Genomic DNA, 24,210 nt, shown 5'->3' with positions numbered 1-24,210 from the left:
ACAACAGAGCACAATAACACCATTTGATAGAGAAAATTCTCAGCTATGAAAACACTACTTCTCAACATAGTCACTACCATTAGCCAATTTGCATGGATGAGCTGATCAAGATGCTCTTCATTTTGTGGCGTGGCAGCTGTGCATGTTCACCCAGAATGTGAATTGTCTTTCACGTTGCTGTCACCAGTGTTGAAACTCACTGCCTCACTGTGCTAATATCCACTGTTTGGTCTCCTTAAATGTTCAGCAAGTGTAGATGAATGTCAGTGGGTGTCACTTTTTCTGCATGGAGGAATTTAATTATACCCCTTGCTTCACATGCCCTTTTATGTCAGAGTGCCCCTCTACTGACATCTATCTTATGGCAACAGAATTTAATGGAATATTGTTGGGAAGGTTCAACCTCTACTGCTGTTCCACCAACATCTGCCTCTGATGTCAGGAGACAATAGGAGGCATTTTGGAGCAGCCCTTATATTTGAAAGATAGATCAGACTCTCCATGTAGGAAAAAAAAATTTCTTATATTATGGTCTCTGTATTGGCAGAGGTCCCCAGGGACTTTCTCAGCTGACTGTGTGCTAACTTCTTTCTGTCACAGGATATGTGGAAATGATCCATCCAGGAAGATAATGCCACCCCAGCCCTGCACAAGAAGCCTATGTTGTGAGCACAGAGGTGAGTGTTCACTTGCTGTTACCACTAATATGAGGCACTTAGGCTGGTAATTTGTAACTCAGTATTTGTAAGTGAGGACGTGATCTGAGTCTGCCATTTTATTGGTATGGGGGAAGATCTCTCTGTACTGCTACCTCATTTTGTGTGCCTAAACTGCCATAGGAAATTCTGGACAAAGGCAGAGGTGCAGGTCTCAGCTCTGTTTTAAACATATGAGGTCCATAAGATGTGGAAAACACAAGTGTGTGGAGCATGCAGCAAGCAGGGCCATGTCTGTAATTGATGCCTGGGTGCTTGTTCTTGACTGTGGCTGAGAGCAGCAGATGAGCAAGAAAACCTGGATCTGTTCCCACTGTACAGATTTTCATTGAGATGGGACCATACAGGAAAGGGGATAAAAACCGCCATCAGTTTTATTTTCTTCAAATAGAAGCTTGCTGGAGATGCTTAGTGTAGTTTTGCGCTGTTTGAGGTGGGAGTGGACTGTTTGCTCATCAGCTGCGAACTCCATAAAGCTATCTTTCTGATGCAGGAATAAAATGGAAGCTTTGCCGTGCTTGACAGCAGTGCTTGCAGATGGCCTGACTAGCAGTGGGGATGCAGGGTGGGTTGGTGAACATAAAGGCAAAAGTCCATTATCTCAACATCACTTGGCAATAAGTCCTTTTAGTAACTGTAAACAACACCTATGAAGTGCATAAAAACTACATGTTTGTATCTCCTTAGTTCAGAGGCTATCTCAGAAAAGAAATGAAGTTCTTTCTGCATAGGAGAAGTTTGCCTTTCTGTATGGAGGGATGAAAAGAGTGAATCTGTACACTGTTCTATAAATTTTGCCTTCAAAATGAGTCACTTGAAAAATCTGTATTTTTGTCAAAGAAACTCACTTTTTATGAGTGGATTATATTACTCTGTGGTTTGTTACACTAGGCTTGAGGGTTATATACTTCTCTGTTGGAAGACTTCCTTAGCTTTTGTATCTCTGAGCCTTACATACTTTTGCAGTGTCATTTCCAAAATGCATGTTGGTCTTTCTTCTTTAATCTATTCTTTCAAGACCCATTTTGGTCTACAGAACTCTTAGTTTCAAACTATAAGATTTAGACTTTAGAGATTCAGAAAAAGTCTTTTTACAACAGAGTGGTGAGGCAGTGAAACAAGTTGCCTAGAGAGGTCATGGATGCTCCATCCCTGGACATATTCTAGGTCTGGTTGAGTGGGGTTCTGAGCAGCCTGATCTAGCTGTAAGTGTCCCTGTTCATTGTGGAAGGGGTTGGAATAAATGATCTTGAAAGGACCCTTCCAGCTCAAATGATTCTGTGGTAATCTAAATTAACTAGAAGGAATTGGCAATTCAGCTTTTCTAAAACTAACGTCCTGAGGTTTTTTTCCATTAGCTTGATTACTGATAAATGAAAGCAGATGCCTGTTAGCATCTTTTAGTTATTACTCTGCTAGGGTCTAAATTCTTTCATCATGTCTTTTAATCTTAACACATGCCTGATAATTTGGGTTAGCCAGAATTTACTTAATAATTGTGAAACTAAGACTGGAGTCCTCAAGCTCCAGACTGTGAGATTTTTATGATGGACCATTGAATACGAATACTTGATTTTGGAGGACTGAGTTTCAGATGATTTAATTAAGTTTGATTTTTGTGACCTTAAAATCACTGTTATGAAATTGAGCTTTTGTAGGTAACGAGGACGGATGCCTTGCAGCTCAGGTTATTTTGGTCACCTTTCAGCAGATGTGGGCAGGTCAGAGCAAAAGCTCCTTTCACTACAAAGCTGCTCTAGGTGTACCTACTTCTTTGCACAAAGAATTTTGTTCTGAGCCACGACACACTTGGCTTTCAGAAGCATTAAACTCATGCCTGCTCAGCTCTGTGAATCAATGTAATTATTCTTATGCCGCAGTGGCCATTAAATCTCTGTTACCTACAGCTAACCTGATTTCTGAACGGGGGATTTAATGTTGGCATTTAATGGATATCCTGGCTATCCTATTCAGGGCACTGCATGCTTTCCTCCACCTGGAAAACATGAGGTAATACCTTATCTGAAACCCTTGTTACAGCCAGGTGAGATCAGACTCCTTTCTTTATCCTGCCTGGAAACTGTTCGGTGCCTCTAGGGAAGGGATTATGGAAATCTGCAGTGGATTTGAGGCAGTGATTCTTTAGTATGGGATAATGAATTCAGAGGCATGAACTGCCTGGATGGAAAGAAAGCAAATTCAAAAACCTTCCAAATTCATTCTGTTATGCACTGGTGGAGAGCCATGGGGAAAACCACCACAACAAGGTGAAGCAACAGCTTGGTTTCAGAACTAAAATGGGAGGCTGTGGAGGGTAAGTGGCTGCAGCCAATCTATCCCTGCCTGAAGACTGGATGCTGCCAGAACTGCTCTCATTGTGGAGAGGAAGAAGATCCATGAGCCTGTGCCAGAGGAATGGGTAGGAAAAATCGGGGAGAAAAAAAATTGCAGACAAAAAGGCAACAAAACAGATGGGCTCCTGGCCAGGGTCTCTGAGGTAAATGGCACTGTTGGTTGTAACAGCTGCAACTGCAAATCCAGGAGACAACAGGGGTAGCTGCCAGTTGTTTAAAGATTGCTACTAGCTATTGAGCCCTGACCACATCTTCTCCTCTGCAGAGGAAAGAAAGCTTGAAAGAAAGCTTCTTGCTACGACTCCTTTACCTTCTCTTCATCATTCTATGGTAAAGATGCAATTTTGCTGCCAGAATTGTCAAGCTTCTGAATGCCAGCAGAGTCTCATCCTGCAATAAGCTCCTTAAATCTTGATAGATTTGCTGCTTCCTCTCTTCATTTTTTTTCTAAAGCAGGTAAAATGTTCACACTCCTGCATCTGACTCTGGAGGCAGGTGATCTTCTCAATGCTACCTCAGCAGAGTGATTGTGACTCCTCCGGTGTACTGGGGAGAGAGAAGTGGCCTTATATGATTGTAGAATGATAGAGCTATTAAGGATGAAAAAGATCTCTAAGATCATCTAGTCCAACTGTCTGCCCACAAATATTGCTTGCTAAAATATGTCCTTGTGTACCACATCTACATGTTTCTTGAACACTTCCAGGAACAATGACTCCACCACCTCCCTGTGCAGCAGGACCTGATGCTTGGTCTTGTTGAACTTTGTCCCGTTGGCCTCATCCCATTAATCCAGTCTATCCAGCTCCTTCGATATGGCCTTCCTGCCTTCTGGCAAATGCACACCATGTCCTTTGCAAACTCAGTGAGGATGCGCTCAATTCCCTCATCCAGATCATCAATAAAAATATTAACCAGACCTGGACCCAATACTGACCCCTGGGGGACACCACTCGTGACTGGTCTCCAGCTCAGTTTAACTCCATTCAGCACCTCTCTGGGTCTGGCTGTCTAGCCAGTTCTCTACCCAGCTAACAGTGTACTTGTCCAAGCCGTAGGCTTCCAGGTTCTTCAGGAGAATAGTGTATGAGACAGTGTCAAAGGCTTTGCTGAAGTCTAGGTAGACTTACGTCAACAGCCTTTCCCTTGTCCACCAGGTAAGTCACCTGATCATAGAAGATGATGAGACTGGTCAGGCAGGACCTGCCTTTCATGAACCCTGCTGGCTGGGCCTGATCACCTGGCTGTCCTGCGCTTGCTTCGTCTCTTCTACGTTGAGAAGTGCTTCCCACTCCATTGCTTGCTCCATTTTCTTCCTGAATGCAGCCAACGCTGCAGAGCTGTCCTTTGAAATCTCTGCTGTCCTCACCTCATTCTCTGTTGCTCCTGCACTCCAGTTGCCCTAGCAAACATGCCCCTTGCAAGAGTTCAGCCTGCTAAAGCTGTACTCCTCTGAGACAGAAAGCACAGCTTTATGCCCGCTCTTTCCTGTGCAAATAAATTTGTCTTCAGCCTCTGGTAACCCTCTTCCCATAGGAATGGTTTATTTTTATTCAAAGCTGAAAATTGGAGTGAAATCACCAGCATTTGAGATACCTGCTCTAAATGCAAGAGGCTCTTCACCCAAAGGAGTGCTCAACTAACATGTTGGTTTCTGCCCACAAGCTCTTGGTAAGAGAGGCAATTTATCAAATTTCTGCTGGGTCCCCTCGCAGTTCTTAAATGGCAGATAAATGGACCAATATTGGGCATTTATCTTCTTAATCCTTGTGTGGTATTGCTTCATCTGAAACTTAAAAAATATATTTGAGTTGAGCTAGGGAGGCAAACAGTTGAATTTTTATGAATAAACATGTGACTGTAAGAAAGGAATGTAGAGCATGGGATAGTAACCTTTATATTATTAGTATGACTCTAACTGCTTATAACTGAAAATGAAGATGACGAAGTACATAGTTGAATGTAAGAGCACAAATAGATATCAGAGGATGCTGTTGAGCACTGGCACAAACAGAGGACACTGGTTTGCCAAGGTGAGCAACACTAGTACAAGGTTACATTTCCTGTCATGTGCTTGCCAGGCTGAAGCCCTTAGGCTAGTGCTCTAGAATTTGTATTGTTTTCTTTCTTAAGCAAAGTGAAGTGAAAATTTTGAGTGAACAAAACAGGAAAGTACATTGTGCAAATACACCAACCCATTGGTTATGACTGTGAAATATTTTGGAGCATGGGCTTGCCCATTTTCTCCATGATCAGGAGGAAACAGTTGTGTTCTCTGAACATCCTGCTTTGCTGATGCTGGAGCATTGAAGGTGCAGCTGCTTGAAAGTTTATCATGGCATTACTGATGCCATGCCTCAGAGGGCTCTGGAAAGCTACACTCGGAAAGAAAGGACTGTGTTCACAGTTGAGAGTGCAGATGGGTCTAGCTCCAGGGAAACACCAGCACAACTGCATCTTGCCTGTGCCACTTCTGTCACTAAAATGCATTCAGAATCACAGAGGTGCAAAGGCTTATACACACTCATGTGTTGTGAAAAGCCTTTGGGAAAAATTGCCTTGCTAGAAGAATGAAGACTAGCGTATAACATTTGTGCTGCAGCACTGCATTGAAGCCAGGCCTTCTACTGTGCAAGACACTTCCCAAACCGGTGTGGCTGGCTGTGACTCTGACAGCTGATGGCTGGCACTTAGCACGTCCTGGCTGCAGTCGGTTCAGGATACAGGCTCTTCAGTATAAGCAGACAAAATATGTTTGTTTTTGGAGAGGGGTTTGTACTGACCTATGTTCCCTGTTCTTTTCCATATGAATAACTTCTCCGAAGTCTCTTCCTTTATTTAAGAAGTATTCCTAACAGGATTTCCCCTAAGTGGGACCATATCTGGCTTTCTTGCAATTATCTAATTAAGGCTGTCATGGCTTTTCTGCTCGATTATACTGCAGTGAAGTGTGAATGCAACAGGGTACTAAAATGATTTATTTATTTATTTATTTATTTATTTTTTGCCAGACAGAGGCATTTAGTGATCTGTGGCAGGTATTGGCTTCTGCATTGGGTAATTTTAGCATGCCTGCAGTCCCTGTACAGATTCCATTGAGAGTGCTCTGCTTATTTGTTGATGTTTTCTTTACTATAATTTGAAACTTCTCCTAGAAAACAGCTGGTTAGAAAAGCTCAGTTGGAACATCTTAATTTTACAAAAGGAAGGGTTTTATAAAAGCAAAAGTATTCAAAAAGTATGGGTTTGTTGACATGTAGAAACTCAACAGACATTTTTATTGAAGAGGTTGATGTGGCACAAAGCGTTTTAGAAGTCTAGTGATAACTTATAGTTCATTTTGATTTGAAAACATTCTGAAAAAACATCGAAATGAATATTTCAGTGAGTATAAGTGAATATTTTTTTGAGTTTTGTATAGCTATTTTATCTATCATTTTATAATTTTCATTGCACCTGTTCACAGGGCATTTTCTTGGTAAGTAGCATAGCATGTTTTCAGTCTGCTTTGTTAAATCATTGTGGTGCTAACTTGTGAGGCATTTTCAAACATTTTGATAAGGAATGGTGGGACAAAGTCATGAATATAAGGACATTTGTGTACGGCTACTGAAGACTCTCAGTGGCCATTTTAATAGCTTGTCATAGCTGCAGAATAATTCTTACAAGATTCCATCATGGTTAATGCATATCCCACAAAGTTCGTTAAGTCCTGGGGCATTTGTACTTCCATCATGTTAATGTAATATAATATCTCCTGGACTATACTTGTGAACAAATCCTCCAAATGTAAGTGCTCTTTCTGATGACTTGGACAGATCATGTGAGTTCAGTCTCTGCACTACATTTTTTTTCTCTTTCTTAGTGGTGATTGATTCTATGGGTTTTTTCATATTTCTGCATTTGAGATTGCATTTTGGAACTGGACAGTCTGAGATTTGAAATCCATTCTTGTGTTTAGAAAAGCAACTCTGGAAGAGTTTTAGTTACTCATATAATCATATATTCCTGTGTCATCCCACAGTGTTCTGAAGGACAAGCTGCTCATTCACTTATTTACTTCATTTTACTTACATGGGAATAGGCAAACCACTCTGTTGTGCCTCCAGTGGCATCTCCAATTGCTCAGGACTTGACAAGGCACTGCTGTGGAAGGGAGGTTCTTATTCCCATTTTTACCAGAAGCTTCAGTGTTGGTTGTGTCTTTAACTAAGATGTTTTACCTGTTGTGCAGTAGCAGAGTGATCCTGGCAAATGTGGTGTTTCAGGCTTGCTGGTGGCTGAGGTAATGTGAATTACTGTGTTAGCACTTACTTAGCGGCTTCCAGTTGCACTGGGAGGAAGACCAGAGATAAGTTCTTTAGTTGGCCACCTTAGCTGTTTCTCTTTAAAAAGAAGTTTTTTGAGAACCCAGAAGTATGTAGCATTCTTTCCCTGAACAAAGGAAAATGAAATTGACTGATGCTGTTCATCCATTCCTTGGCACCATAATTTTTCTGTTCCACCAACTTGGATTTATTTAGGGATGATCATGTCAATTATACGTATATTTGTTGCTTATTTTTCTTTTCATCTTATCTATTTCTGGTCTCCGTGTGAATTTGCAGCAGTGTTGCCTGGAAAGCACAATGATATGTCCAATTTCTTTTTCAATAAGAGGAAAAATAATACTGGGCAATGGAATTACTCCAGGGAGGAACTTAGCCTGCTGTCCTGCTATTGTTAAAAGCCAGCTGCTGCTGTAAAGCACTCTGTGTCGACTGATCCTCATGCCTGAGTAGAGGAAGCTGCTCTGCATGCAGCAACCTCCCTGAACCTTAGGGTAGAAGTGCCATAGCAGCGTATCTTCTGCTGGGGAAGCATGGGTTGTGTATTCATATTTGGTGCGGGGATGTGACCTGTCTGGTCTGATACAGCTCCATCTGTGACTTTCCATTGCATTTACAATGTCCTCCAACAGCTTGTTAAACATGTCACATTGTTTTGTGGTGTGAAAATTCAGGCACCCAAACATGACAGTTATACAAGACATTTTGCAGCTTTCCAGTGCCATGTCACTTCTGTAGTTACAGGCTAGGTGTTACAATGAAATCCTAGTTAACAAGGCTATCACTTAACAAAGGAATGTTGCAATGAGCAAATGTTGCAATTATGGCCTTATATTAAATTTATTTACTTGGAATCACAGAATACCTTCAGTTGGAAGGGGTGCACAAGGATCATTATGTCCAACCCCTTCTCACACAGGACTGCCCAAAACTCAGAGCCTGTGTCTAAGAGCATTGTTCAATGTTCCTTGACCTCCAGCAACTTGGGGCAGTGACCACCCACCCTTGGGAGCCTGTTCCAGTACCTGACCACCCTCAACCATTTCCTAATATCCAAGTTCTTGTTTTGCTAAATCCTTTACCTGGCCAAAAAAGAAAACAAAAACAGTGTACATGTAACATTATATTTTCCACCTTTTAATATGTTTATTAATTTTAAGACTCTCATCTGACCTACTCCATCATAAACACTTTATTGAGCACCAAGAAGAAATTTTAAAGATTGCATTATAATGAAATATAATCCAGTCTGTTCTTCTGGATGGGGCACTGAACAACCTGGTCTATGGAAGATGTCCCTGCCTGTAGCAGGGGGCTGGAGTGAGATGACCTTAAAGGTCGCTTCTAATCCAAATCATTCTATGATTCTCAAATGGAAATTCAGCACAAGCAAACTTAAGAGAAAGAATGTTGGCTACAGTAGTAATTAAACTGTCCTTACAGATTTCATAATTTTCAACTGATTTTATTTCTGAAAATTTGGCTTTCGGTTTGTATTCCAAATTAAATTTCAGCTGAGAATATATCCCTAAACTTTTACTGTTATAAGGACAATTAGAATTTTTAAAGAGTTCAGGCTTTGATAAAAGTGATAATTATAACTATAAAGTATGTACCAAATGTGAAATATGAATGCAGTTTTGGAAGATATTTATTTTAGAAAACAGGAATTTTATTTTGTTTTTACAAAGCTTCTTAATTTGACTGACCTGGATACGTACCAGCCAAATTTTTTATTAGAACTGAATATTTTAGTTTAATTTAAATGATTCATTTTCTGTTGTCAAAAATTAATATTGCTTTGGTAAACGACTGTTTTTAGATGTATGTTCCACTCATCTCTAATTATCAATGTATATAACATATAGTTTACATGTAAGTCATTTTTGAAACTTTACACCTATGTTTAAATGTGTGTTTAAAAAAAAAAAAAAAAAAAAAAAAAAAATCCAAAACATTTAAACCTTTTCAATTAAAGTAAAATAATTGAAAGTGATCATTAAGAAAAGTTTTTATTGGCTGGACCAGTGGGTTTTTTTGTTTGTTTGTTTTTTTCCAGTTCTATTTCTCCCTTCTCAGCTAGCAAGAATGCTGATTCTCAAAAGAACAACCTTTGTTGATCAGCTCGAGTTGTTCTTCTGATCTTTTAAAATTCCATAATACTGATTGAACCCTAAATAGAGCAGTAATATTTCTCAGTATCTCATTGTAGGTAGACATAATGATTCTTAATAATGGTTGGGGTTGGTGTTTTTTTTTTTTTGGTTTTTTTTTTTTGGCTCTTTGAAGATTCCTTCTTGTCATACGAGTGATAGGAATTTCTACTTGCAAACAAATGAGTTTGCTGGTAAAAGTAATTGTTATTCTCCACAAATGGGCAAATGCCACCATGCATAGAGAACAGATGATTTCTCCTATGGGGTTCTGTTGTCAGTACAGATCTCCACTGTCATAGCTTCAGTTGGAGCATCAAGTCTTAGACACTGTAACTTCACAACTTCAGTTAAAAGTCTGGCAATCCTAGTAAGCTTGATTCTGATAACATATGAATTCTTTACAAAAGATGTATGTATCTATCTACAAAAATAAGATGAAATTTTGTGATTTTTGTAAGCTTGTTTCTTTGTTGGTGAAGTCTCTCCATTAATTTAGTGAACCTCATTTGTCTCTGCTTGCGTTTGGCTTGCTGAAATCACAACTGATGCTTACCTGCATAACCTTCTGTAGGGAATGGGCCTTAGTGGGAGGTTGCACTCAATGATCTCTGGAGGTCCCTTCTGACCTCTGCAGTTTTGTGACACTGTGAATCTCTGTGGAATTTAACTGGATTGGGTTTCTATATTTGGTGGCAAAGGGACAAGTGTTAAGCAGACAATTGTTACAGCAAATTTTACCTGTTAGAAAAGCATACGGAGTCATTAGTTCCTCCCTCTCTTTCTCTCTTGGGAACCACAGTTGCTGTCGTGTTCTCATCATGCCAATCACCTTATTATGAAAGGCACAGACAATGATGAGACCTTAATTTCTTCTCTTTGTGTATTTACTTTAAACTTGTTTCCTACAATGGCCTTCACAGTCTCCCAGGACAAGAGGAAGTTTTTCCACTAGGAAATGGTACCCTTACAAGGAAGGCAGCTGTTTAAATAAGCTGGTTTTTTATTTTCCTTTTTTTTTTCCTTCTCTTCCTTGCCATTCATGTAATATCTGCATTGCTTTATTTTTGATCACTGTGAAAAGATGTTTTGACTCCAGTTCCCAAATGTACCTATGTTACAGACAGAATGAAAACACAAAAAACAGATATTACATTTTTATTGTGTATTGTGTCCAGGAATAAGCCAGAGTTATTAATGGTATTTGTTCTGGTTATAGAATTAAATCCTATTTTAATCTAAGTCAGGAGAAGGGAAATTAATACTGTTTGTTCTGAAATATGGTACTGTTCTCAACACAGCTGGGAACAGACTGGAAGTTTTCTTTCTGAAAAATAGTTTTCTTACTACGTATTACCAATATGAATTCAATTTGCAGAGTAGCTGTAGTCCCAGAACAGTACAATCTCAGAAATAATAGCTTTCTCCTTTCCCCTTGCCAATCTCTACTCCAGCTCATGCTGGTGCATCACAATGTGTGGTGCAGAGATGCCTCCTCCCTGCACCAGCACAAAGTGCTTTGTCTATAAATCATGAAGGAACAGGCTGTGCTATCTAATCTCCTCTTTGACCTGGGTATCGCTGTAACCACAAGGGACCAGAATTTGCACTCTCTCTCATACAAGCATGAAAGTTGTGTGTGTGTGTGTGTGTGTGTCACCTCCAGGCTTAACAAACTCAGGCTCACTTGGATGGGTTTGTTGCGCAGATCTTCTCTGTTGTTGTCCATTCCAAGACAAAGGTGATTACATGAGAGGGTCAGACACCAAGCTGGCCAGGGACCTTAGCTCAGCTCCTCCAACATGAGCTCCTGCATCTTAAATGAGTGAATGATATTGTTTCTGCCTCACTGCTTTAATCACTGGTGCAGGTTTGGAGTGAGACGTGACAAGCATCCTGGAAAACCTCACTTCTGAGGTATGGTACAACACTTTCGAATTTGTGGGCTCAGTTAGGGAGCTCACTCTCCTAACTTGTGGTTGTTGATTACCCACTGAGAAATCTGTATGCCACACAAGTGGGAGAATCAGTGTTTTCTGCCTCTGCTCGTGGGCTGTTCAGCCTTTCTTCTTCTCCTGCCATGCCTGCCAAGTTATGTTCTGCTGAACTATTGCCAGGAAGACCTCTCCTAAGATGGCTACTTTTTTCTCTAGGTCCTAGTACCCCTTTATAATTTCTGGGCTTTATTTACCCTTTCAGTGCATTTCACGTGTCGGTCAGTTTTGTTGGTCTTCTCTTCATTCTTCCTAATATATTCTTAATATTCTGAGTTTTCTGTTTTCCACTCCTTTTCAGTTTGCCTCTTCCATATACACTTCATCCAGTTTTCTATCATCAAATTCATCTTCAACTTATGCATTTACCCAATTATTTATGTAACGCAATTGGCTTACTGTACTGTCCATGTTCTGTGCTCAGTTACAATGATATAAATCTGGAAGGAATGCTCTGTTTCTTATCCATAGGTAAGCATCTAAAAAATGGATAACTTCACGCTGAAAACCTCCTTGTCCATCTGTTTATTAAAAACTTTGTGTTGCTCATTGCCTTGAGTGATTTTTGTTAAAGTGATCTAAGAGATTGTTAGGAGGTAAACTATTTTCTTCTGCAACATACCATTGCTGTTAGACCCAGATGATGACCAAACATCAATGATCTCACCAGGCTTGCTCTGAACACATGGATTTAAAACATCATTCTGTTTTGTATTACTGTTGCCATGTTCAGTGATATAGGTTAGGTTAAACAAGTTATGATTAAAATATTAATTGTTGGCCAAATCCAGCCCTAATGGCACACCTAGTTTATGGTAAGACTGGATTGAGTTCAATATCAATAACAGTGTACCTTCACAGATGTATTTTAATTAAGAACCATAACAAATGTATTGCATATTTTCTTTCCTCAACAGCATAAGAAAAGTAATTATGTTTTGAAGCTAAATCAATTGACTGGCACATATGTTGACAGACTTAGTGCTAATTATGCAGTTTAAGTATATCCAAAATGGAAAAGGGTTGTAAACTATGTAAGTAACTCTCAAAGTAATACCTTGTATTTATTTTCATGAAAGCTACAATATATACAAAGAGCATGATAATATTATTTGATTGAGAAAATTTTCAGCTAAAAGGACTGTTTTTCAACATAGTCACCACCATTAGCTGTGCATTTTTGCCAATGATAAACAGGAGCCTGTGGGCCATGCTAGTGGAGGTAACACACTGCCACTGTCACCACTGCTGAAACATACCACTTACCATCTCACTATACGCACATCCACTGTTTGGTCTCTATAAATGTTCAGTAAGTGTTGATGGTTTTTTCTGCATGGAGGAATTCAGTTCCATACCTTTGCTTCATCTGCATTTTCATGTCAGAATGCCTGACACTTTTAGTAAAGCTTCCATCTTTTGGACCTTGATGCTCTCAATCCTGAAGTCGTCCATCACTCCTGTCATAGAATCACAGAGTGGCCTGGGTTGAAAAGATCATCTAGTTTCAACCCCCCTGCCATGGGCAGTGTTGCCAATCACTAGACCAGGCTGCTCAGAGCCCCATTCAGCCTGGCCTGGACCATCAACAATTTGGTCAGCAATGCTTGGCAGAGCAAATAGCTGTCTAGTGTTCTGTTGGGGATGTTTAGTCTACTACACAGAGCAGACTGCAGTGAATAACTTCACATGACCCATGTGCCACAGGTAGTGACACATTTCTTAGTCCCAGCTCTTGTTGGGCATTGTGTACTGCTTGCACTTTTCTTTTTAAAAGCTCTTTCAGAATTACACCACTGAGAGAGTTTGAAACCTTTTCTTAATTTACAGTCTGAGGTAGTCAGGCTTGTTTTATATCCTTTTGTTCTTGGGCCATTACAGCCTTGCTGCTTTATTAGATGCATAATTGCTGATGTTTATTCATGCCTTATTCATCAAGCTCTTGTATCTCTGCCCAGTCTTCATTGTGCTGGTGTGTATGCCAAGTTCTTTTGGAGATTTCTTCTAACAGTCCTATTAGCTTTTCACTGCATTTCTTACAGCTCAAGCTTATCTTTGCTGTAGAGTCTTTTATTGCTATGGGAGGGGTAAAGTGAAAGGTAATGCTACTGCCTGTAGATACTCATGTGTGGAGCTTTATGCGTGTAGTGTTTAGGACTCTGGTCATTGTCCTTGTATACTTTGCGAAGTTAAGAATGGCTTGAGAATAGGCTGTAACAAAGTGAGCTATGTTTCTGCTGGTTGCTTCTAGATGTTAGGGTCTACTGTTGCTTAGATTCAGAACAAGTGTGATGTGCACAGACTTAGGAGGTTTGCATTTACATCAAATACTCAATCTTGCTGAAATCATTCAAAACACACAGTCATTCTGATCTCTGGGTATTACTGCGACATCCTCAAATGTGGTCTAGAGGGTATATCATGCTTAAAGGGAAAATCGTGTGTAGGTGAGACTGGATTTGAAAACAAAGGGCATACACATGCTCTAGGGAACTGCTTGCAGGCAGTTCCCTTTCAGTACTGCTATCAGCACGAGGCTATGATGGTGAGCAAAAGCAGCAAAACTTTCAAAAGCCTTTGAGGACTTGTGTGGTGGAAAGCCAGGATGAAGATTCAAAGCTGTTCCTCCCACTGATTTGTGAGGCACTGCCACATTCTGCTGTTTTGCAATCAGTTACACTAAAGACAGTAGAAATTAGTCTCTGCAGAGAGCCATGCTAGCTGCTCAAAGTCTCTTAATAATATTTCAGGAGTGTTACTCTCTGCATTGGGGTGACTTTCATCTCTTGTGCACTGGAATGTGGAGAAGGAGTGCAATCTGGAGAGTCAGAAAAAGCCTGGGCTGAGTGCAAGTTCCAAAGCCCTGGTGAGCAGCTGTCCTCCAAGCTGCCTGCTGCAGTTCTCATTGCTGTGTACTTACCCTTACCTGCCCTACTGCTCTTCCCTGCTCCCCGCAGACCCAAGCGAGAGTGATGCTGAGGCAGAGGAATGTCTGTCCTTCTACTGCTGATGTTGGGGTTTAAAAGTGATCGGGAAACAATAGGGTAAATTTTTAGCAGGGTGCATTCAGAGAGTTTCCGTGAGCACTATGGTCATAGGTGGGAACTGTGGGGTTCTCAGACTCCTGAGTTACAGCAGTCTCTTAATTCATCTCTAAAGGCTTTTAAAATGTGGGGATTGAAAAAAAAAAAAAACTGGGTGGGACGTAATTATGGGTTTTTGCAGATGCTTCATATCTCTGAGGACTGCAGTAACAGTAAGGGAGGAGAAAACAGACAAAAAATAATAGTGAGCATTAAGAAGAATTTGTTGTGTTGTTGTTTTGTTTTTGTTTCTTTTTTTTTCTTCAGAAGAAAGCGCAAATATTAATTTAACACATTTTCTCGCTTGATACCATTGCTACCTGATCTGCCTGTCTATATATGTGCTCCAGAAACAGATTTATTTCTGCAGAAAAGTATTTTTGTATTTTGATAATAAATTTTTTTTAATGAGCGACTCCCCAGGACCTAGATCTTATGATCTGATTGATTTAAATGCTTGTAAGAGACTCTGCTTTTGCTGTCTGACAAAACAGATAACATAAATTTGACTCTGGAGCCAAATAAATTGAAGAATTCCACTAAATTTTCCTGAAGAGCAAAAATGGGTCTTGAAACAGTGAATAATGCACTTAGGACAGGAGATGTAAAACAAATGAAATGCTTATGAACACGGAAAGCTTGCAACTGACAGCAGAGTCTCATGTCTGAGAATTACCCACTACATATACTGCCTCATATATGCCTCTGCCCCTTTGGCAGAAACTTTAAATCAGTGTGTGTGCATGACCGTATGTCCTTTTGCCAGAGGAATAATAGAGAAATATAACAAATGGAAAGTAGCCATCGGCGCCGTTACAGTCAGCAAGCAGTAGGCTTTAGCGTTTAGGATGAAACATCCCAAATCTGACACATAGGACCTGCAGTAAGTTTTAGAAGATTTGGCTACTGTATGTAAAATGTTGATCTGAATAGGAGAGCTGCTGTCATTATTTTGTTCCTTAGGCACAAATGGTTCTACAAGAACATCGAAGTAAATTGCCCAGTAGCATCTATGCTTGAGCAAGATCTTTTGGTGAAAGTTCTGTAATAAAGGGGTTTGTTGACAGCAGTGGAGATGGGAAAAGAAGACAGATCTGAAGGATCTCATATTTTGTGTTTGTTTTATGATACTTTTCCTCTTTTTTCATTCTGTGTTGGTTACGTAGGATTTTCTTTTGAACAATCTTCTTCCTAGATTCTGTTTGTTACTGGAGAGTGTTCTTGGCTGTCATCTGCAGTTTTAGCTTAAATGTAATGGTAATAGAAACATTGGAACTCTGCCTTTATAAACGAAGAGAGTTCTCTGAAGGTCTAAGCTTTAATGCTACAGCCATTTTAAAAACTCAGTTATAGCAAAACTTATTTCTAGATAAATTAGTAAACCAAGCACCACAAATTCCATGCCTTGCAAGTGATATCAAACTGTTTCTAAAGAACATTGTTGATATTGATCAGGAAAATGACAATACAGAAGAGCAAGAACATTTCTTTCTGTTTTTGCAATCAGTGGCAAAATTCTCTGACCTTCAATGAGAGAAGGACTGGTTCAAATGTTATAACAGTAGCGATACCAACATAGCAAATGCATAATAAAAAAAAAAATCCCAGTGGTTTGTTTGATTTCATTTCATGTCTCTCCAGGCATATTCCAGAGAAACAACTTTACTTTTTCTACTTTAAGCTGAAGCAGTGCATTGTTGAAGAAAAGCTAAGCCAGAATAATTCTTCACAGCTCATTTTTATGGAAGAAACCCAAAACACAGGTAGATGCTCTTCAGCAATTTTTCTACTTAAAAAATAGAAGAAGAGTAATGCAAAAATGTTTTTTTTCCTTTTCCTTAATTTCTAATCATTTTCCTCATTATTCTTGGGCTACTTTCTAATAGATGTGTGGTTGCATCAGAAATACCATCATTTTTTAGCCGAGAACTGTGAAATACTTCAGTCCTGCAGCATCTGTGTGCAGAAGGGATTTGAAAAGAGAGCTAAGGTCCTGAAGTCCAGTTGCTTTGTTTAGCAAGAACTGTAGGATACTTAAGTCTTTTCTTGAACATCCAAGTGAAGATCCTTGTAGAACATTTAATGAGAGCAGCCAAAACTGGGTGTATTGGGCAGTGCTTATTGCATGAGTTGGATAATGTCTTGTGCCTGCTGTAAGGAAGCAAATGACATGATCTTTAGGGCTTAGGTTAAAAGTCACTAAGGAAAACAGAAAAGCAGCTTTTTAATGTGACAAGCATGAGAGACAAGATGAGGTTCTTCATTGTCCTGGAAAGGATGTTTCTATTCGTTTAGTTTGTGTATGTGCTGGATCAAACTTGCATCTTCTGATAACCACAAATGTCTCTTGTTTCTCCACGGGTCCATGTCTCCTACCTAGTAGCAACAGAGAGTATCTGACAGGAATTGTGGCTTCCTTAGAAAGGAAAGTGTGTAGAAGCTCAGGAAGATTCCATCTGGTTGATGCTGACAAACTAAGCAGGGGAAATACTGTAGGAAGATGGAGATTATAAAGAAGATGTACTTGGAGATCAGGAATGTGAAGGCAAGGAACAAGGCTAAATATAGTGAGAAGGCAGTTTGCTATGGAGTTCAAGGCTTGGTTCTCCTGCTGCTTTCTTTTCTGGCTTGTCCACATGCTCTGAGCCATTGTACCTTCTGCCATCAGTGAAGGTTTGATCTGTGGTGTTGAACTAGATCAAAAAGCCCTCTTTACCTGTCCTGTTTTGAGGATGGCATTTGAGCATTTTTCTTTGGAAAAGGAAAGAAACTGCTGTGCCTGATCCATGGGGGAGAAAGTGCTCTATGAGACAGTTTGAGAGTTGTTAGTTGTTTTGGCAACCAATATTAGACATGGCTCATAATTACTTCAGTTGCTTTAGAGGAGCGCAATTTGCTTTTAATTACTGTGTTAGCAAATGTATCAGTAGGGAAACCAAAAGAAAAAAAGAGAAAAACTTGCTGAATTTCTTTCAGTCCTGTTCTTTTTGACTCTAGGAAGGCAAAAATATTTGGACAAAAAGAAATTACTTTCTAATGAGTTCCAAACAGACAGGGATTGAGAGACTGAGGGGAAAATAGCTACTCTAGGTAGCAGAGAGCTGCCTTCTGGAATACTCCTACAAAGTGGAAATAATAGCCTCTTTCCACTGTAATTTTAAAATTGTACCTTGGTGCTGTTCTTGTGATGCTTTGTGATAGATGCCAAGACTGGAGACTGTTCTGCTCCAAGTGTGAGTCAGATAATAAAGCAATTTCTGAGCTGTAGCAGCATGGCACCTTTTCTTTTGTTTCCTCTGAGAGATACTGTAATGCTGCATTATCAAGATTCACCCTTGCAGCGCAACATTTTATTTTTAAATCATCCTTTAAAATAATTTGTGATTCTTGAAGGGGATGTCTTATCTCCCATCATAAGCAAGTCTCCTCAAGAATCTGAAAAACGAAATGTTGCATACATTTTGTTACCTTGAATCTAACAAAGAGAAGAAATTCAGTGGATTTCCTGACCTCTTAATCTTCTCACTGAGAAACTGTTCTGAACACTAATGAACATTAAATTGCTGTTGCCCTGTTGGTGTGTAGCACTTCAGTCAGCAGTCCTTCCAGAATCAATAGCGGCAGGCAATTGGCAGGCAATCTGCTGTGGTTTCTCCAGTGTTTACTCTTAAAGATAATACCTCCAATGCTTGAAAAATGAAACAGTTCATTTCAAAGGTGGCAGAGCTGGAAGAGCTCTTGGAGAAGCTTTTACAACATGTGAAATGCGCAAAGCCATGTGAGTTGCATTTTAGCCTCCCTGCTGCCCGGCCGGGCACCGAGCCGCAGAGCGAGCGTGGCTCTGGATGGCAGCCGGTGTCCCTGCGGCTTCCCCAGTGAGCAGAGCACAGAGGGCTGTGTAAGTGCAGCTGTCAATAGGAATCACCGAAGGAGGAAACGAGCTGGCTGAAGTGAAGGCAGGCGGCAAACGATGATAAAATCCGAAGACCTTGTTTTAAAGTGAAATGCTTCATGCAGCCTGCTGTACTGCAGTAAACAAGATGGCCTGGTTGTTCATGCACCTCTACATTTTCCTTAAAGGAGAGCATTAAACCAGCCAAAAAAAAAAGGCATTTCCAAACATATTTGCAGTGGGGCTGACTTAAGATTTCACACACTTACATAACTCTGGTATTTCCTAATTTTTTGATACTTGGTTATAAAGCCACAACAGTCTCCACTCAACATCATTTTTGTGTATTTGTAGAACACATTTTCTGTCAGAGGCATATTTGTTAGACTAGCAGTTCCAGCTGAAATCTCTACTGCATCACCCCCAAGGAATAGTTGCTTTTTTTTTTTCCCCTATCTGACAAGTTTCAGCCAAAATGCTTTGGCTGATTCTGAGTTCAGGGGAAGATGTGTCATTCTGTAATGTTAAAATTTGTGACAAGAAGCTCTAACACTTCACAGAATTTGGAACTGGAAATCAATGAGAACAGCATGGGTAGAGGAACTGGGAGGCAGTGGCAGGGGTGCAATGCTGTAGCTGGGGTAGAAGGCTTGATAGGTTTTGGTGCACTGGTGTATGTCACTTAACTCTATTTTTTCTTTTGTATAATTTTTTTCACTACAGATTCCTCAGTCTTTCTATGTTGTCTACCTCCTTGCTCAAATTATGCAGATAAAGAGAGAAAGTGTGTGGGCAAAAGTAAAACGAGAGGCCAGGAGCCTGCATGGCACTGGGGAAACCCAGAAAGCTGTGACCTTTATCTCTGTGCTTTCATTTTCCTGCTGGAAGAAAGGTGCAATCATCTTTCCTTGTAGAAGTGTTGTGGAGATGCATGTATTCAGACTTTGCAGAACTGTAGGAATAAATGATAAAATATTCAGTTTGGGTTTGTGGTTTAAATAAGGCCCGCGAGCCACTGATTGCATGCTACAAGTAGAAAGAGATCTTCACTAGGCAAGGCCAGCACCCAGTGGAAGACATAGGAAAGGAGCATGTACTTAAAAACCACATCCTAATGCACAAATAAATAAAAAATATAAATATAAAAAATAGCCTGCTTTAAGACTTCTTGTGCATCAATTGTTCTTGCATGTCTCAGTTTTACAGTGCTTGATTTTTCTTGTAGATATTTTTAAATTTCCATACATGGACTAGATGATCTTGGAGGTCTTTTCCAACATTGGTGATCTGGTGATGAACTATAACGAAGACATCTGTAAGCACATGAATAGAGTGGAAAAAGATAAATAGGGCAGAAAAAGCCAAATATATTGACTGACTCACATGCATCAGGTGAAAGAATATCTCAGGACTTTGGTTCTCCTTAACCATTTGAGCAATATCTGAAGAAAAAGATTTTGGGCAGAAGAACAAGTTCTTCACTACTTCTTAAAAATATTCAGTCTTTCCCTCAATTTCTTTTCCACCATCTGGTATTTCATTCACTTTTGCTTCTACTCTCAGGGACCCTGATTTATTTCTTTCAGTAGACAGACACTGCTGAACATCTTCTCCCTTACCTTGCAGAGAAGCTCTTTGCTCCTGCTAAGAGAGAGTTGGCAAGGCAATGCGGGAGATGAGTCCATTTAAAAATACATCAACAAAATCCAAGAAAGTAAGAAGGAAAGTAAAGGCAGACAACCACTGAGTACAGATTGCAGTCTCTTATTTCAGTTTTGCTCCATATTCAAGCTGAGTGGTGTCTTTTCCTTGATGTCTCTTCCTTTCAAATATCCCAAATATATTTGTCATTGCTGCAGGGGCAAGCCAACATCCTAGAGACTGTGAAGGTACAGTGAGCATAAAGATGGGAAAGATTTAGCTTTCTGTCTGAAATGGATAGCAGCTCTCAGCTGCAAGTGCCAGCGCAGATAAGATTGAAAGCTGTGTTTGTGTGCAAATAGGTGGCTCAAAACTGGTCATGTACATTTGTATCTTATCTCCAAGATAGCCCTTCCCTCCTGCTTGCCAGGGACAGCAGCAATGACAGCTCTCCACAGGTGTATCTTCAGCCAGCAATGTCTCAGGCTTCCCTGCAGTACAAAACCACCTGTGAGAGGACGCAGGATTTGGACTTCCATCTAAATGTCTTCCTGGGACTGTACACGGGCACTGTTAGCTAGTGAGTCTGTTGCTCCTAAACTCTTGCCACCCCACTGCCCATCTTAGTGCCTGGAGGGGGCTAGATGGGGATGCACAGTTTTCAGGTCTGCAGATCATAGAGTCATAGAATTGTTTGAGTTTTAAGGGACCCTTAAAGGTCACCTATTCCAACTCCCTGTGAAGAACAGGAACACTTACAGCTGGATGAGGTTGCTCAGAGCCCTGTCCAGCCAGACTTTGAATATTTCCAGGGATGGGGCATCCACCACCTCCCTGGACAACATGTTCCAGTGCCTCACCAACCTTACTGTAAAAAACTTTTCTAAATCTCTGAAGTCTAAGTCTCCCCTATTTTAGTTTGAAACCATTCCTCCCTGTCCTGTCACATCAGACTTTGCTAAAGAGTCCCCTCTTCCTTACAGCCCCCCTTTAGATACTGGAAGGCCACTATCAGATCACCTTGGAGCCTTCTCTTCTCCTGACTGAACAGCCCCAGCTCTCTCAGCCTGTCTGCGTAGGGGAGGTGTCCCATCTCTGGGATCATATTTGTGGCCTTCCTCCGGATGTACTCCAATAGGTTCACGTATCTCCTCTAATGAGGACTCTATATCTGGACACAGTATTTCAGGTGAGATCTCACCAGCACGGAGTAGAGGGTCAGTATCACCTAACCTGACCTCCTGGCCACTCTTTTGATGCAGCCTGGGATATGGCTGCCTTTCTGTGCTGTGTGCTGGTTCACATTCAGTTTGCCATCCACCAGTATCCTCAGGTCCTTTTCAGCAGGGCTGTGCTCAATCCTTTCATCCCCCAGCTTGTATTGTTCGTGGGGGATGCCTTTGAATGAAGCTGATGGTGTCTGCCACTTACTCTCTGTTATTTGACACATTGAAGTTTTGCTAGGAGCTATTAAATTGTTTATCTAAAGCCCATATCTTGAAGTTTGGCTTTTAAATTTTTATTTAGGTACCTCTTTAAATACCCTGATATGTTTAACTGGAGCACATCTGGATAGCACTTCTCACAGCGGGGTGTAGTTTCTTGACAAAAAAAATGCTCTTGCTGTACTGATGGATTGTAATGGAGAATTAAATAACTGTAGACAATGGTTAGAGAGAAAACCCCTTTTCCCTTATTGCTGGCAGAACAGAAATCATACTGTGTTTCAGTAGCAGAAAATTTCAAAGATCTTTTGGAGCTTCACCTTGCAAGCAATTAGAATGGTGAAAAAAACTAAAGAATGCACTGACTTAAGGGCCTCAGGATCATATTCTCAAAAAATCCATTACTGCGGATATTGATTGCTCATGGATAAGCGTCTGGCAGAGAAATAAAAAATAATTTGCCTAAAACTGTGCTGTGAGAAGGGAACAATGAGAGGAGTGTCAAGATCTGGAAACCTAAGGGTCTTTTTATCTGCCTGGATGTATCCATTACCATTAAGTTGTTTAGGTGACGATAAGTGCATGATGATTCTTGATTCTTTGATGATTCTTACATAGAATAGGATATTCTCCTCTGGGTATATCTGTGGTCTCCAGCTCAAGACAAAAAAATTCCGGTGTTCTGGATAATTACACCACTTAAGAAGATGTAATGAAAAAAATGATAAACCAGTGAATAGCAAGAAACACACCTAAGTGTTCTAGCTAATGTTAATAGGCTGAAAACAGATTTTATACTCAAAATTTGAAAGGGATTATTTGACATACCTGCCTCTGAAAGCAATTTTAGAGGAAAAACAGGATCATTAAGCATGAAAAATGTCACCTAAAGGCCTCTCATCTCTCTCTAAGGCCTGCTGTTACGCAAGACCATACAGGACAAGGGGAAATGGTTTTAAACTAAAGGAAGGGATATTTGATTAGATGTCAGAGGGAAGTTTTTTGTTGAAAGAATGGTGAGGTGCTGGAACAGGTTGCCCAGAGAGGTTGTGGATGCTCTATCCCTGAAGATGTTCAAGGCCAGGTTGGATGGGGCCCAAAGCATTCCCAAAACAGTCTGATCTGGTGAGTATCAGCCCTGTCTGAAGCGTGGGGATTGGAACTGGATGATCTTTGAAGTCCAACCCAAGCCATTGTATGGTTCGATGTCCAGAGAAAGGCAACAGAGCTGGTGAAGGGTCTGGAGCACAAGCCTTATGAGGAGAGGCTGAGAGAGCTGGGATTGTTCAGTCTGGAAAAGAGGAGGCTCAGAGGAGAGCTTATCGCCCTCTGTAACTGCCTGAAGGGAGATTGTAGTGAGATGGAGATCAGCCTCTTCTCTCATGTAGGTGATAGGACTGAAGGGAATGGCCTCATGTTGCGTGAGGGGAGATTCAGGCTGAGCGTTAGGAAATTCTACTTCTCTGAAAGAGTGGTCAGGTGCTGGAATGGGCTGCCCAGGGAGGTGGTGGAGTCGCTGACCCTGGAGGTATTCAGGGAATGTTTAGGTGTTGTGTTGAGGGAGGTGGTTTAGTGAGAACTATTGGTGATAGGCAGATGGTTGGACAGGATGATCTTGAAGATCTTTTCCAACCTTGGTGATTGTATGATTCTATCATACTATTGATTTCCCATCTTCTTAGGTACACAAATGTATAAAGACTTCTGGATTTGTCATAAAAAAGACTTTGTTGACCAGAACCACTTTTTTTGCCTACAGATTTTTATACACATAACATTGGTTTCCTATTATGCTTTTCTTGTAGCACTTATTAAACAGCTGGAATTTATGCTGTTCCTGAGGGCAGTCTGTTAAACTGAATCATTCCTTATGGGCTTTCACTGAGAACAATGCACCATGTTCAGGCTTATTGTCAATTTTGAATGAACATAAACTAAATCCAGTTTTGTGAAAGTCTGCTTATAAAGTATAGACATATTACCTGTACAAGGCCCTTTGTCTTTTAAAAAATGAGATTAATCTTCAGCTTAAAAGCATCACAAGTAACTGGTATACCCAGATGTACATACTTGCTCTGCTGGATGATTTAATATTTTTTTTTAATAGATCCATTTTATTTGTCCCTTTTATTGGCATGGTGAACAGAACTCCTTCTTGATGAGATAGTTATTCCCCTTGTGGTTTTGACTGAATTATTTAAAATTAACTTGCTTACTACAGTAGCATTCCAATATTGTTTTATATTTATGTCTGCTACTCTTATTTTGTGTTGTACTATTCATGCCTGTAGTTGCATTCTCAGTTGACATAGTGACTTTCCTGGCTTAAGAATACAAAAAGATCAGTGTTTTTTAGCAGAAGTTTCTTTGTAGATTGAATGTCTCAAGCACTGATCTAAGGTGTCACTCATTAATTCTGAATGTGTGCTGCTGGTAAAGCATTTAAAGCTCCTCTGTACTGTAAGAACTGCTGAGTATTTTAGAAGCACAAGAGGTAGAGGATTTCTAATCAAAGTCTGTTTTACTTCCCTAATTTTTGGTGGCAATGCTGATATGAATCTTGTGTTGCCATTTGACGGGATATTTTTATACATGCAAGAAGGC

The 24,210-nt window shown here is 40.3% G+C and overlaps 1 long non-coding RNA gene across 2 annotated transcripts in view; it reads left to right on the top strand.

Moving 5' to 3' along the window:
* The first annotated feature begins 604 nt into the window (after positions 1–604).
* The window catches only part of LOC122189647, a 36,123-nt gene continuing 12,517 nt past the window's right edge, over positions 605–24,210 (top strand). For both annotated transcript variants that reach the window (XR_006181902.1, XR_006181901.1), the window contains exon 1: positions 605–677. This is a non-coding gene — a long non-coding RNA (uncharacterized LOC122189647). The remainder of the gene's footprint in view (positions 678–24,210) is intronic.

The sequence above is a fragment of the Lagopus leucura genome, unplaced genomic scaffold (genome assembly GCF_019238085.1).
Source record: "Lagopus leucura isolate 7727_CA_CO unplaced genomic scaffold, USGS_WTPT01 Super-Scaffold_100157, whole genome shotgun sequence".
Classification (NCBI taxonomy): domain Eukaryota; kingdom Metazoa; phylum Chordata; class Aves; order Galliformes; family Phasianidae; genus Lagopus; species Lagopus leucura.
The sequence above is the reverse complement of the archived record's forward strand: the minus strand, read 5'-3'. Positions and strand labels throughout refer to the sequence as shown.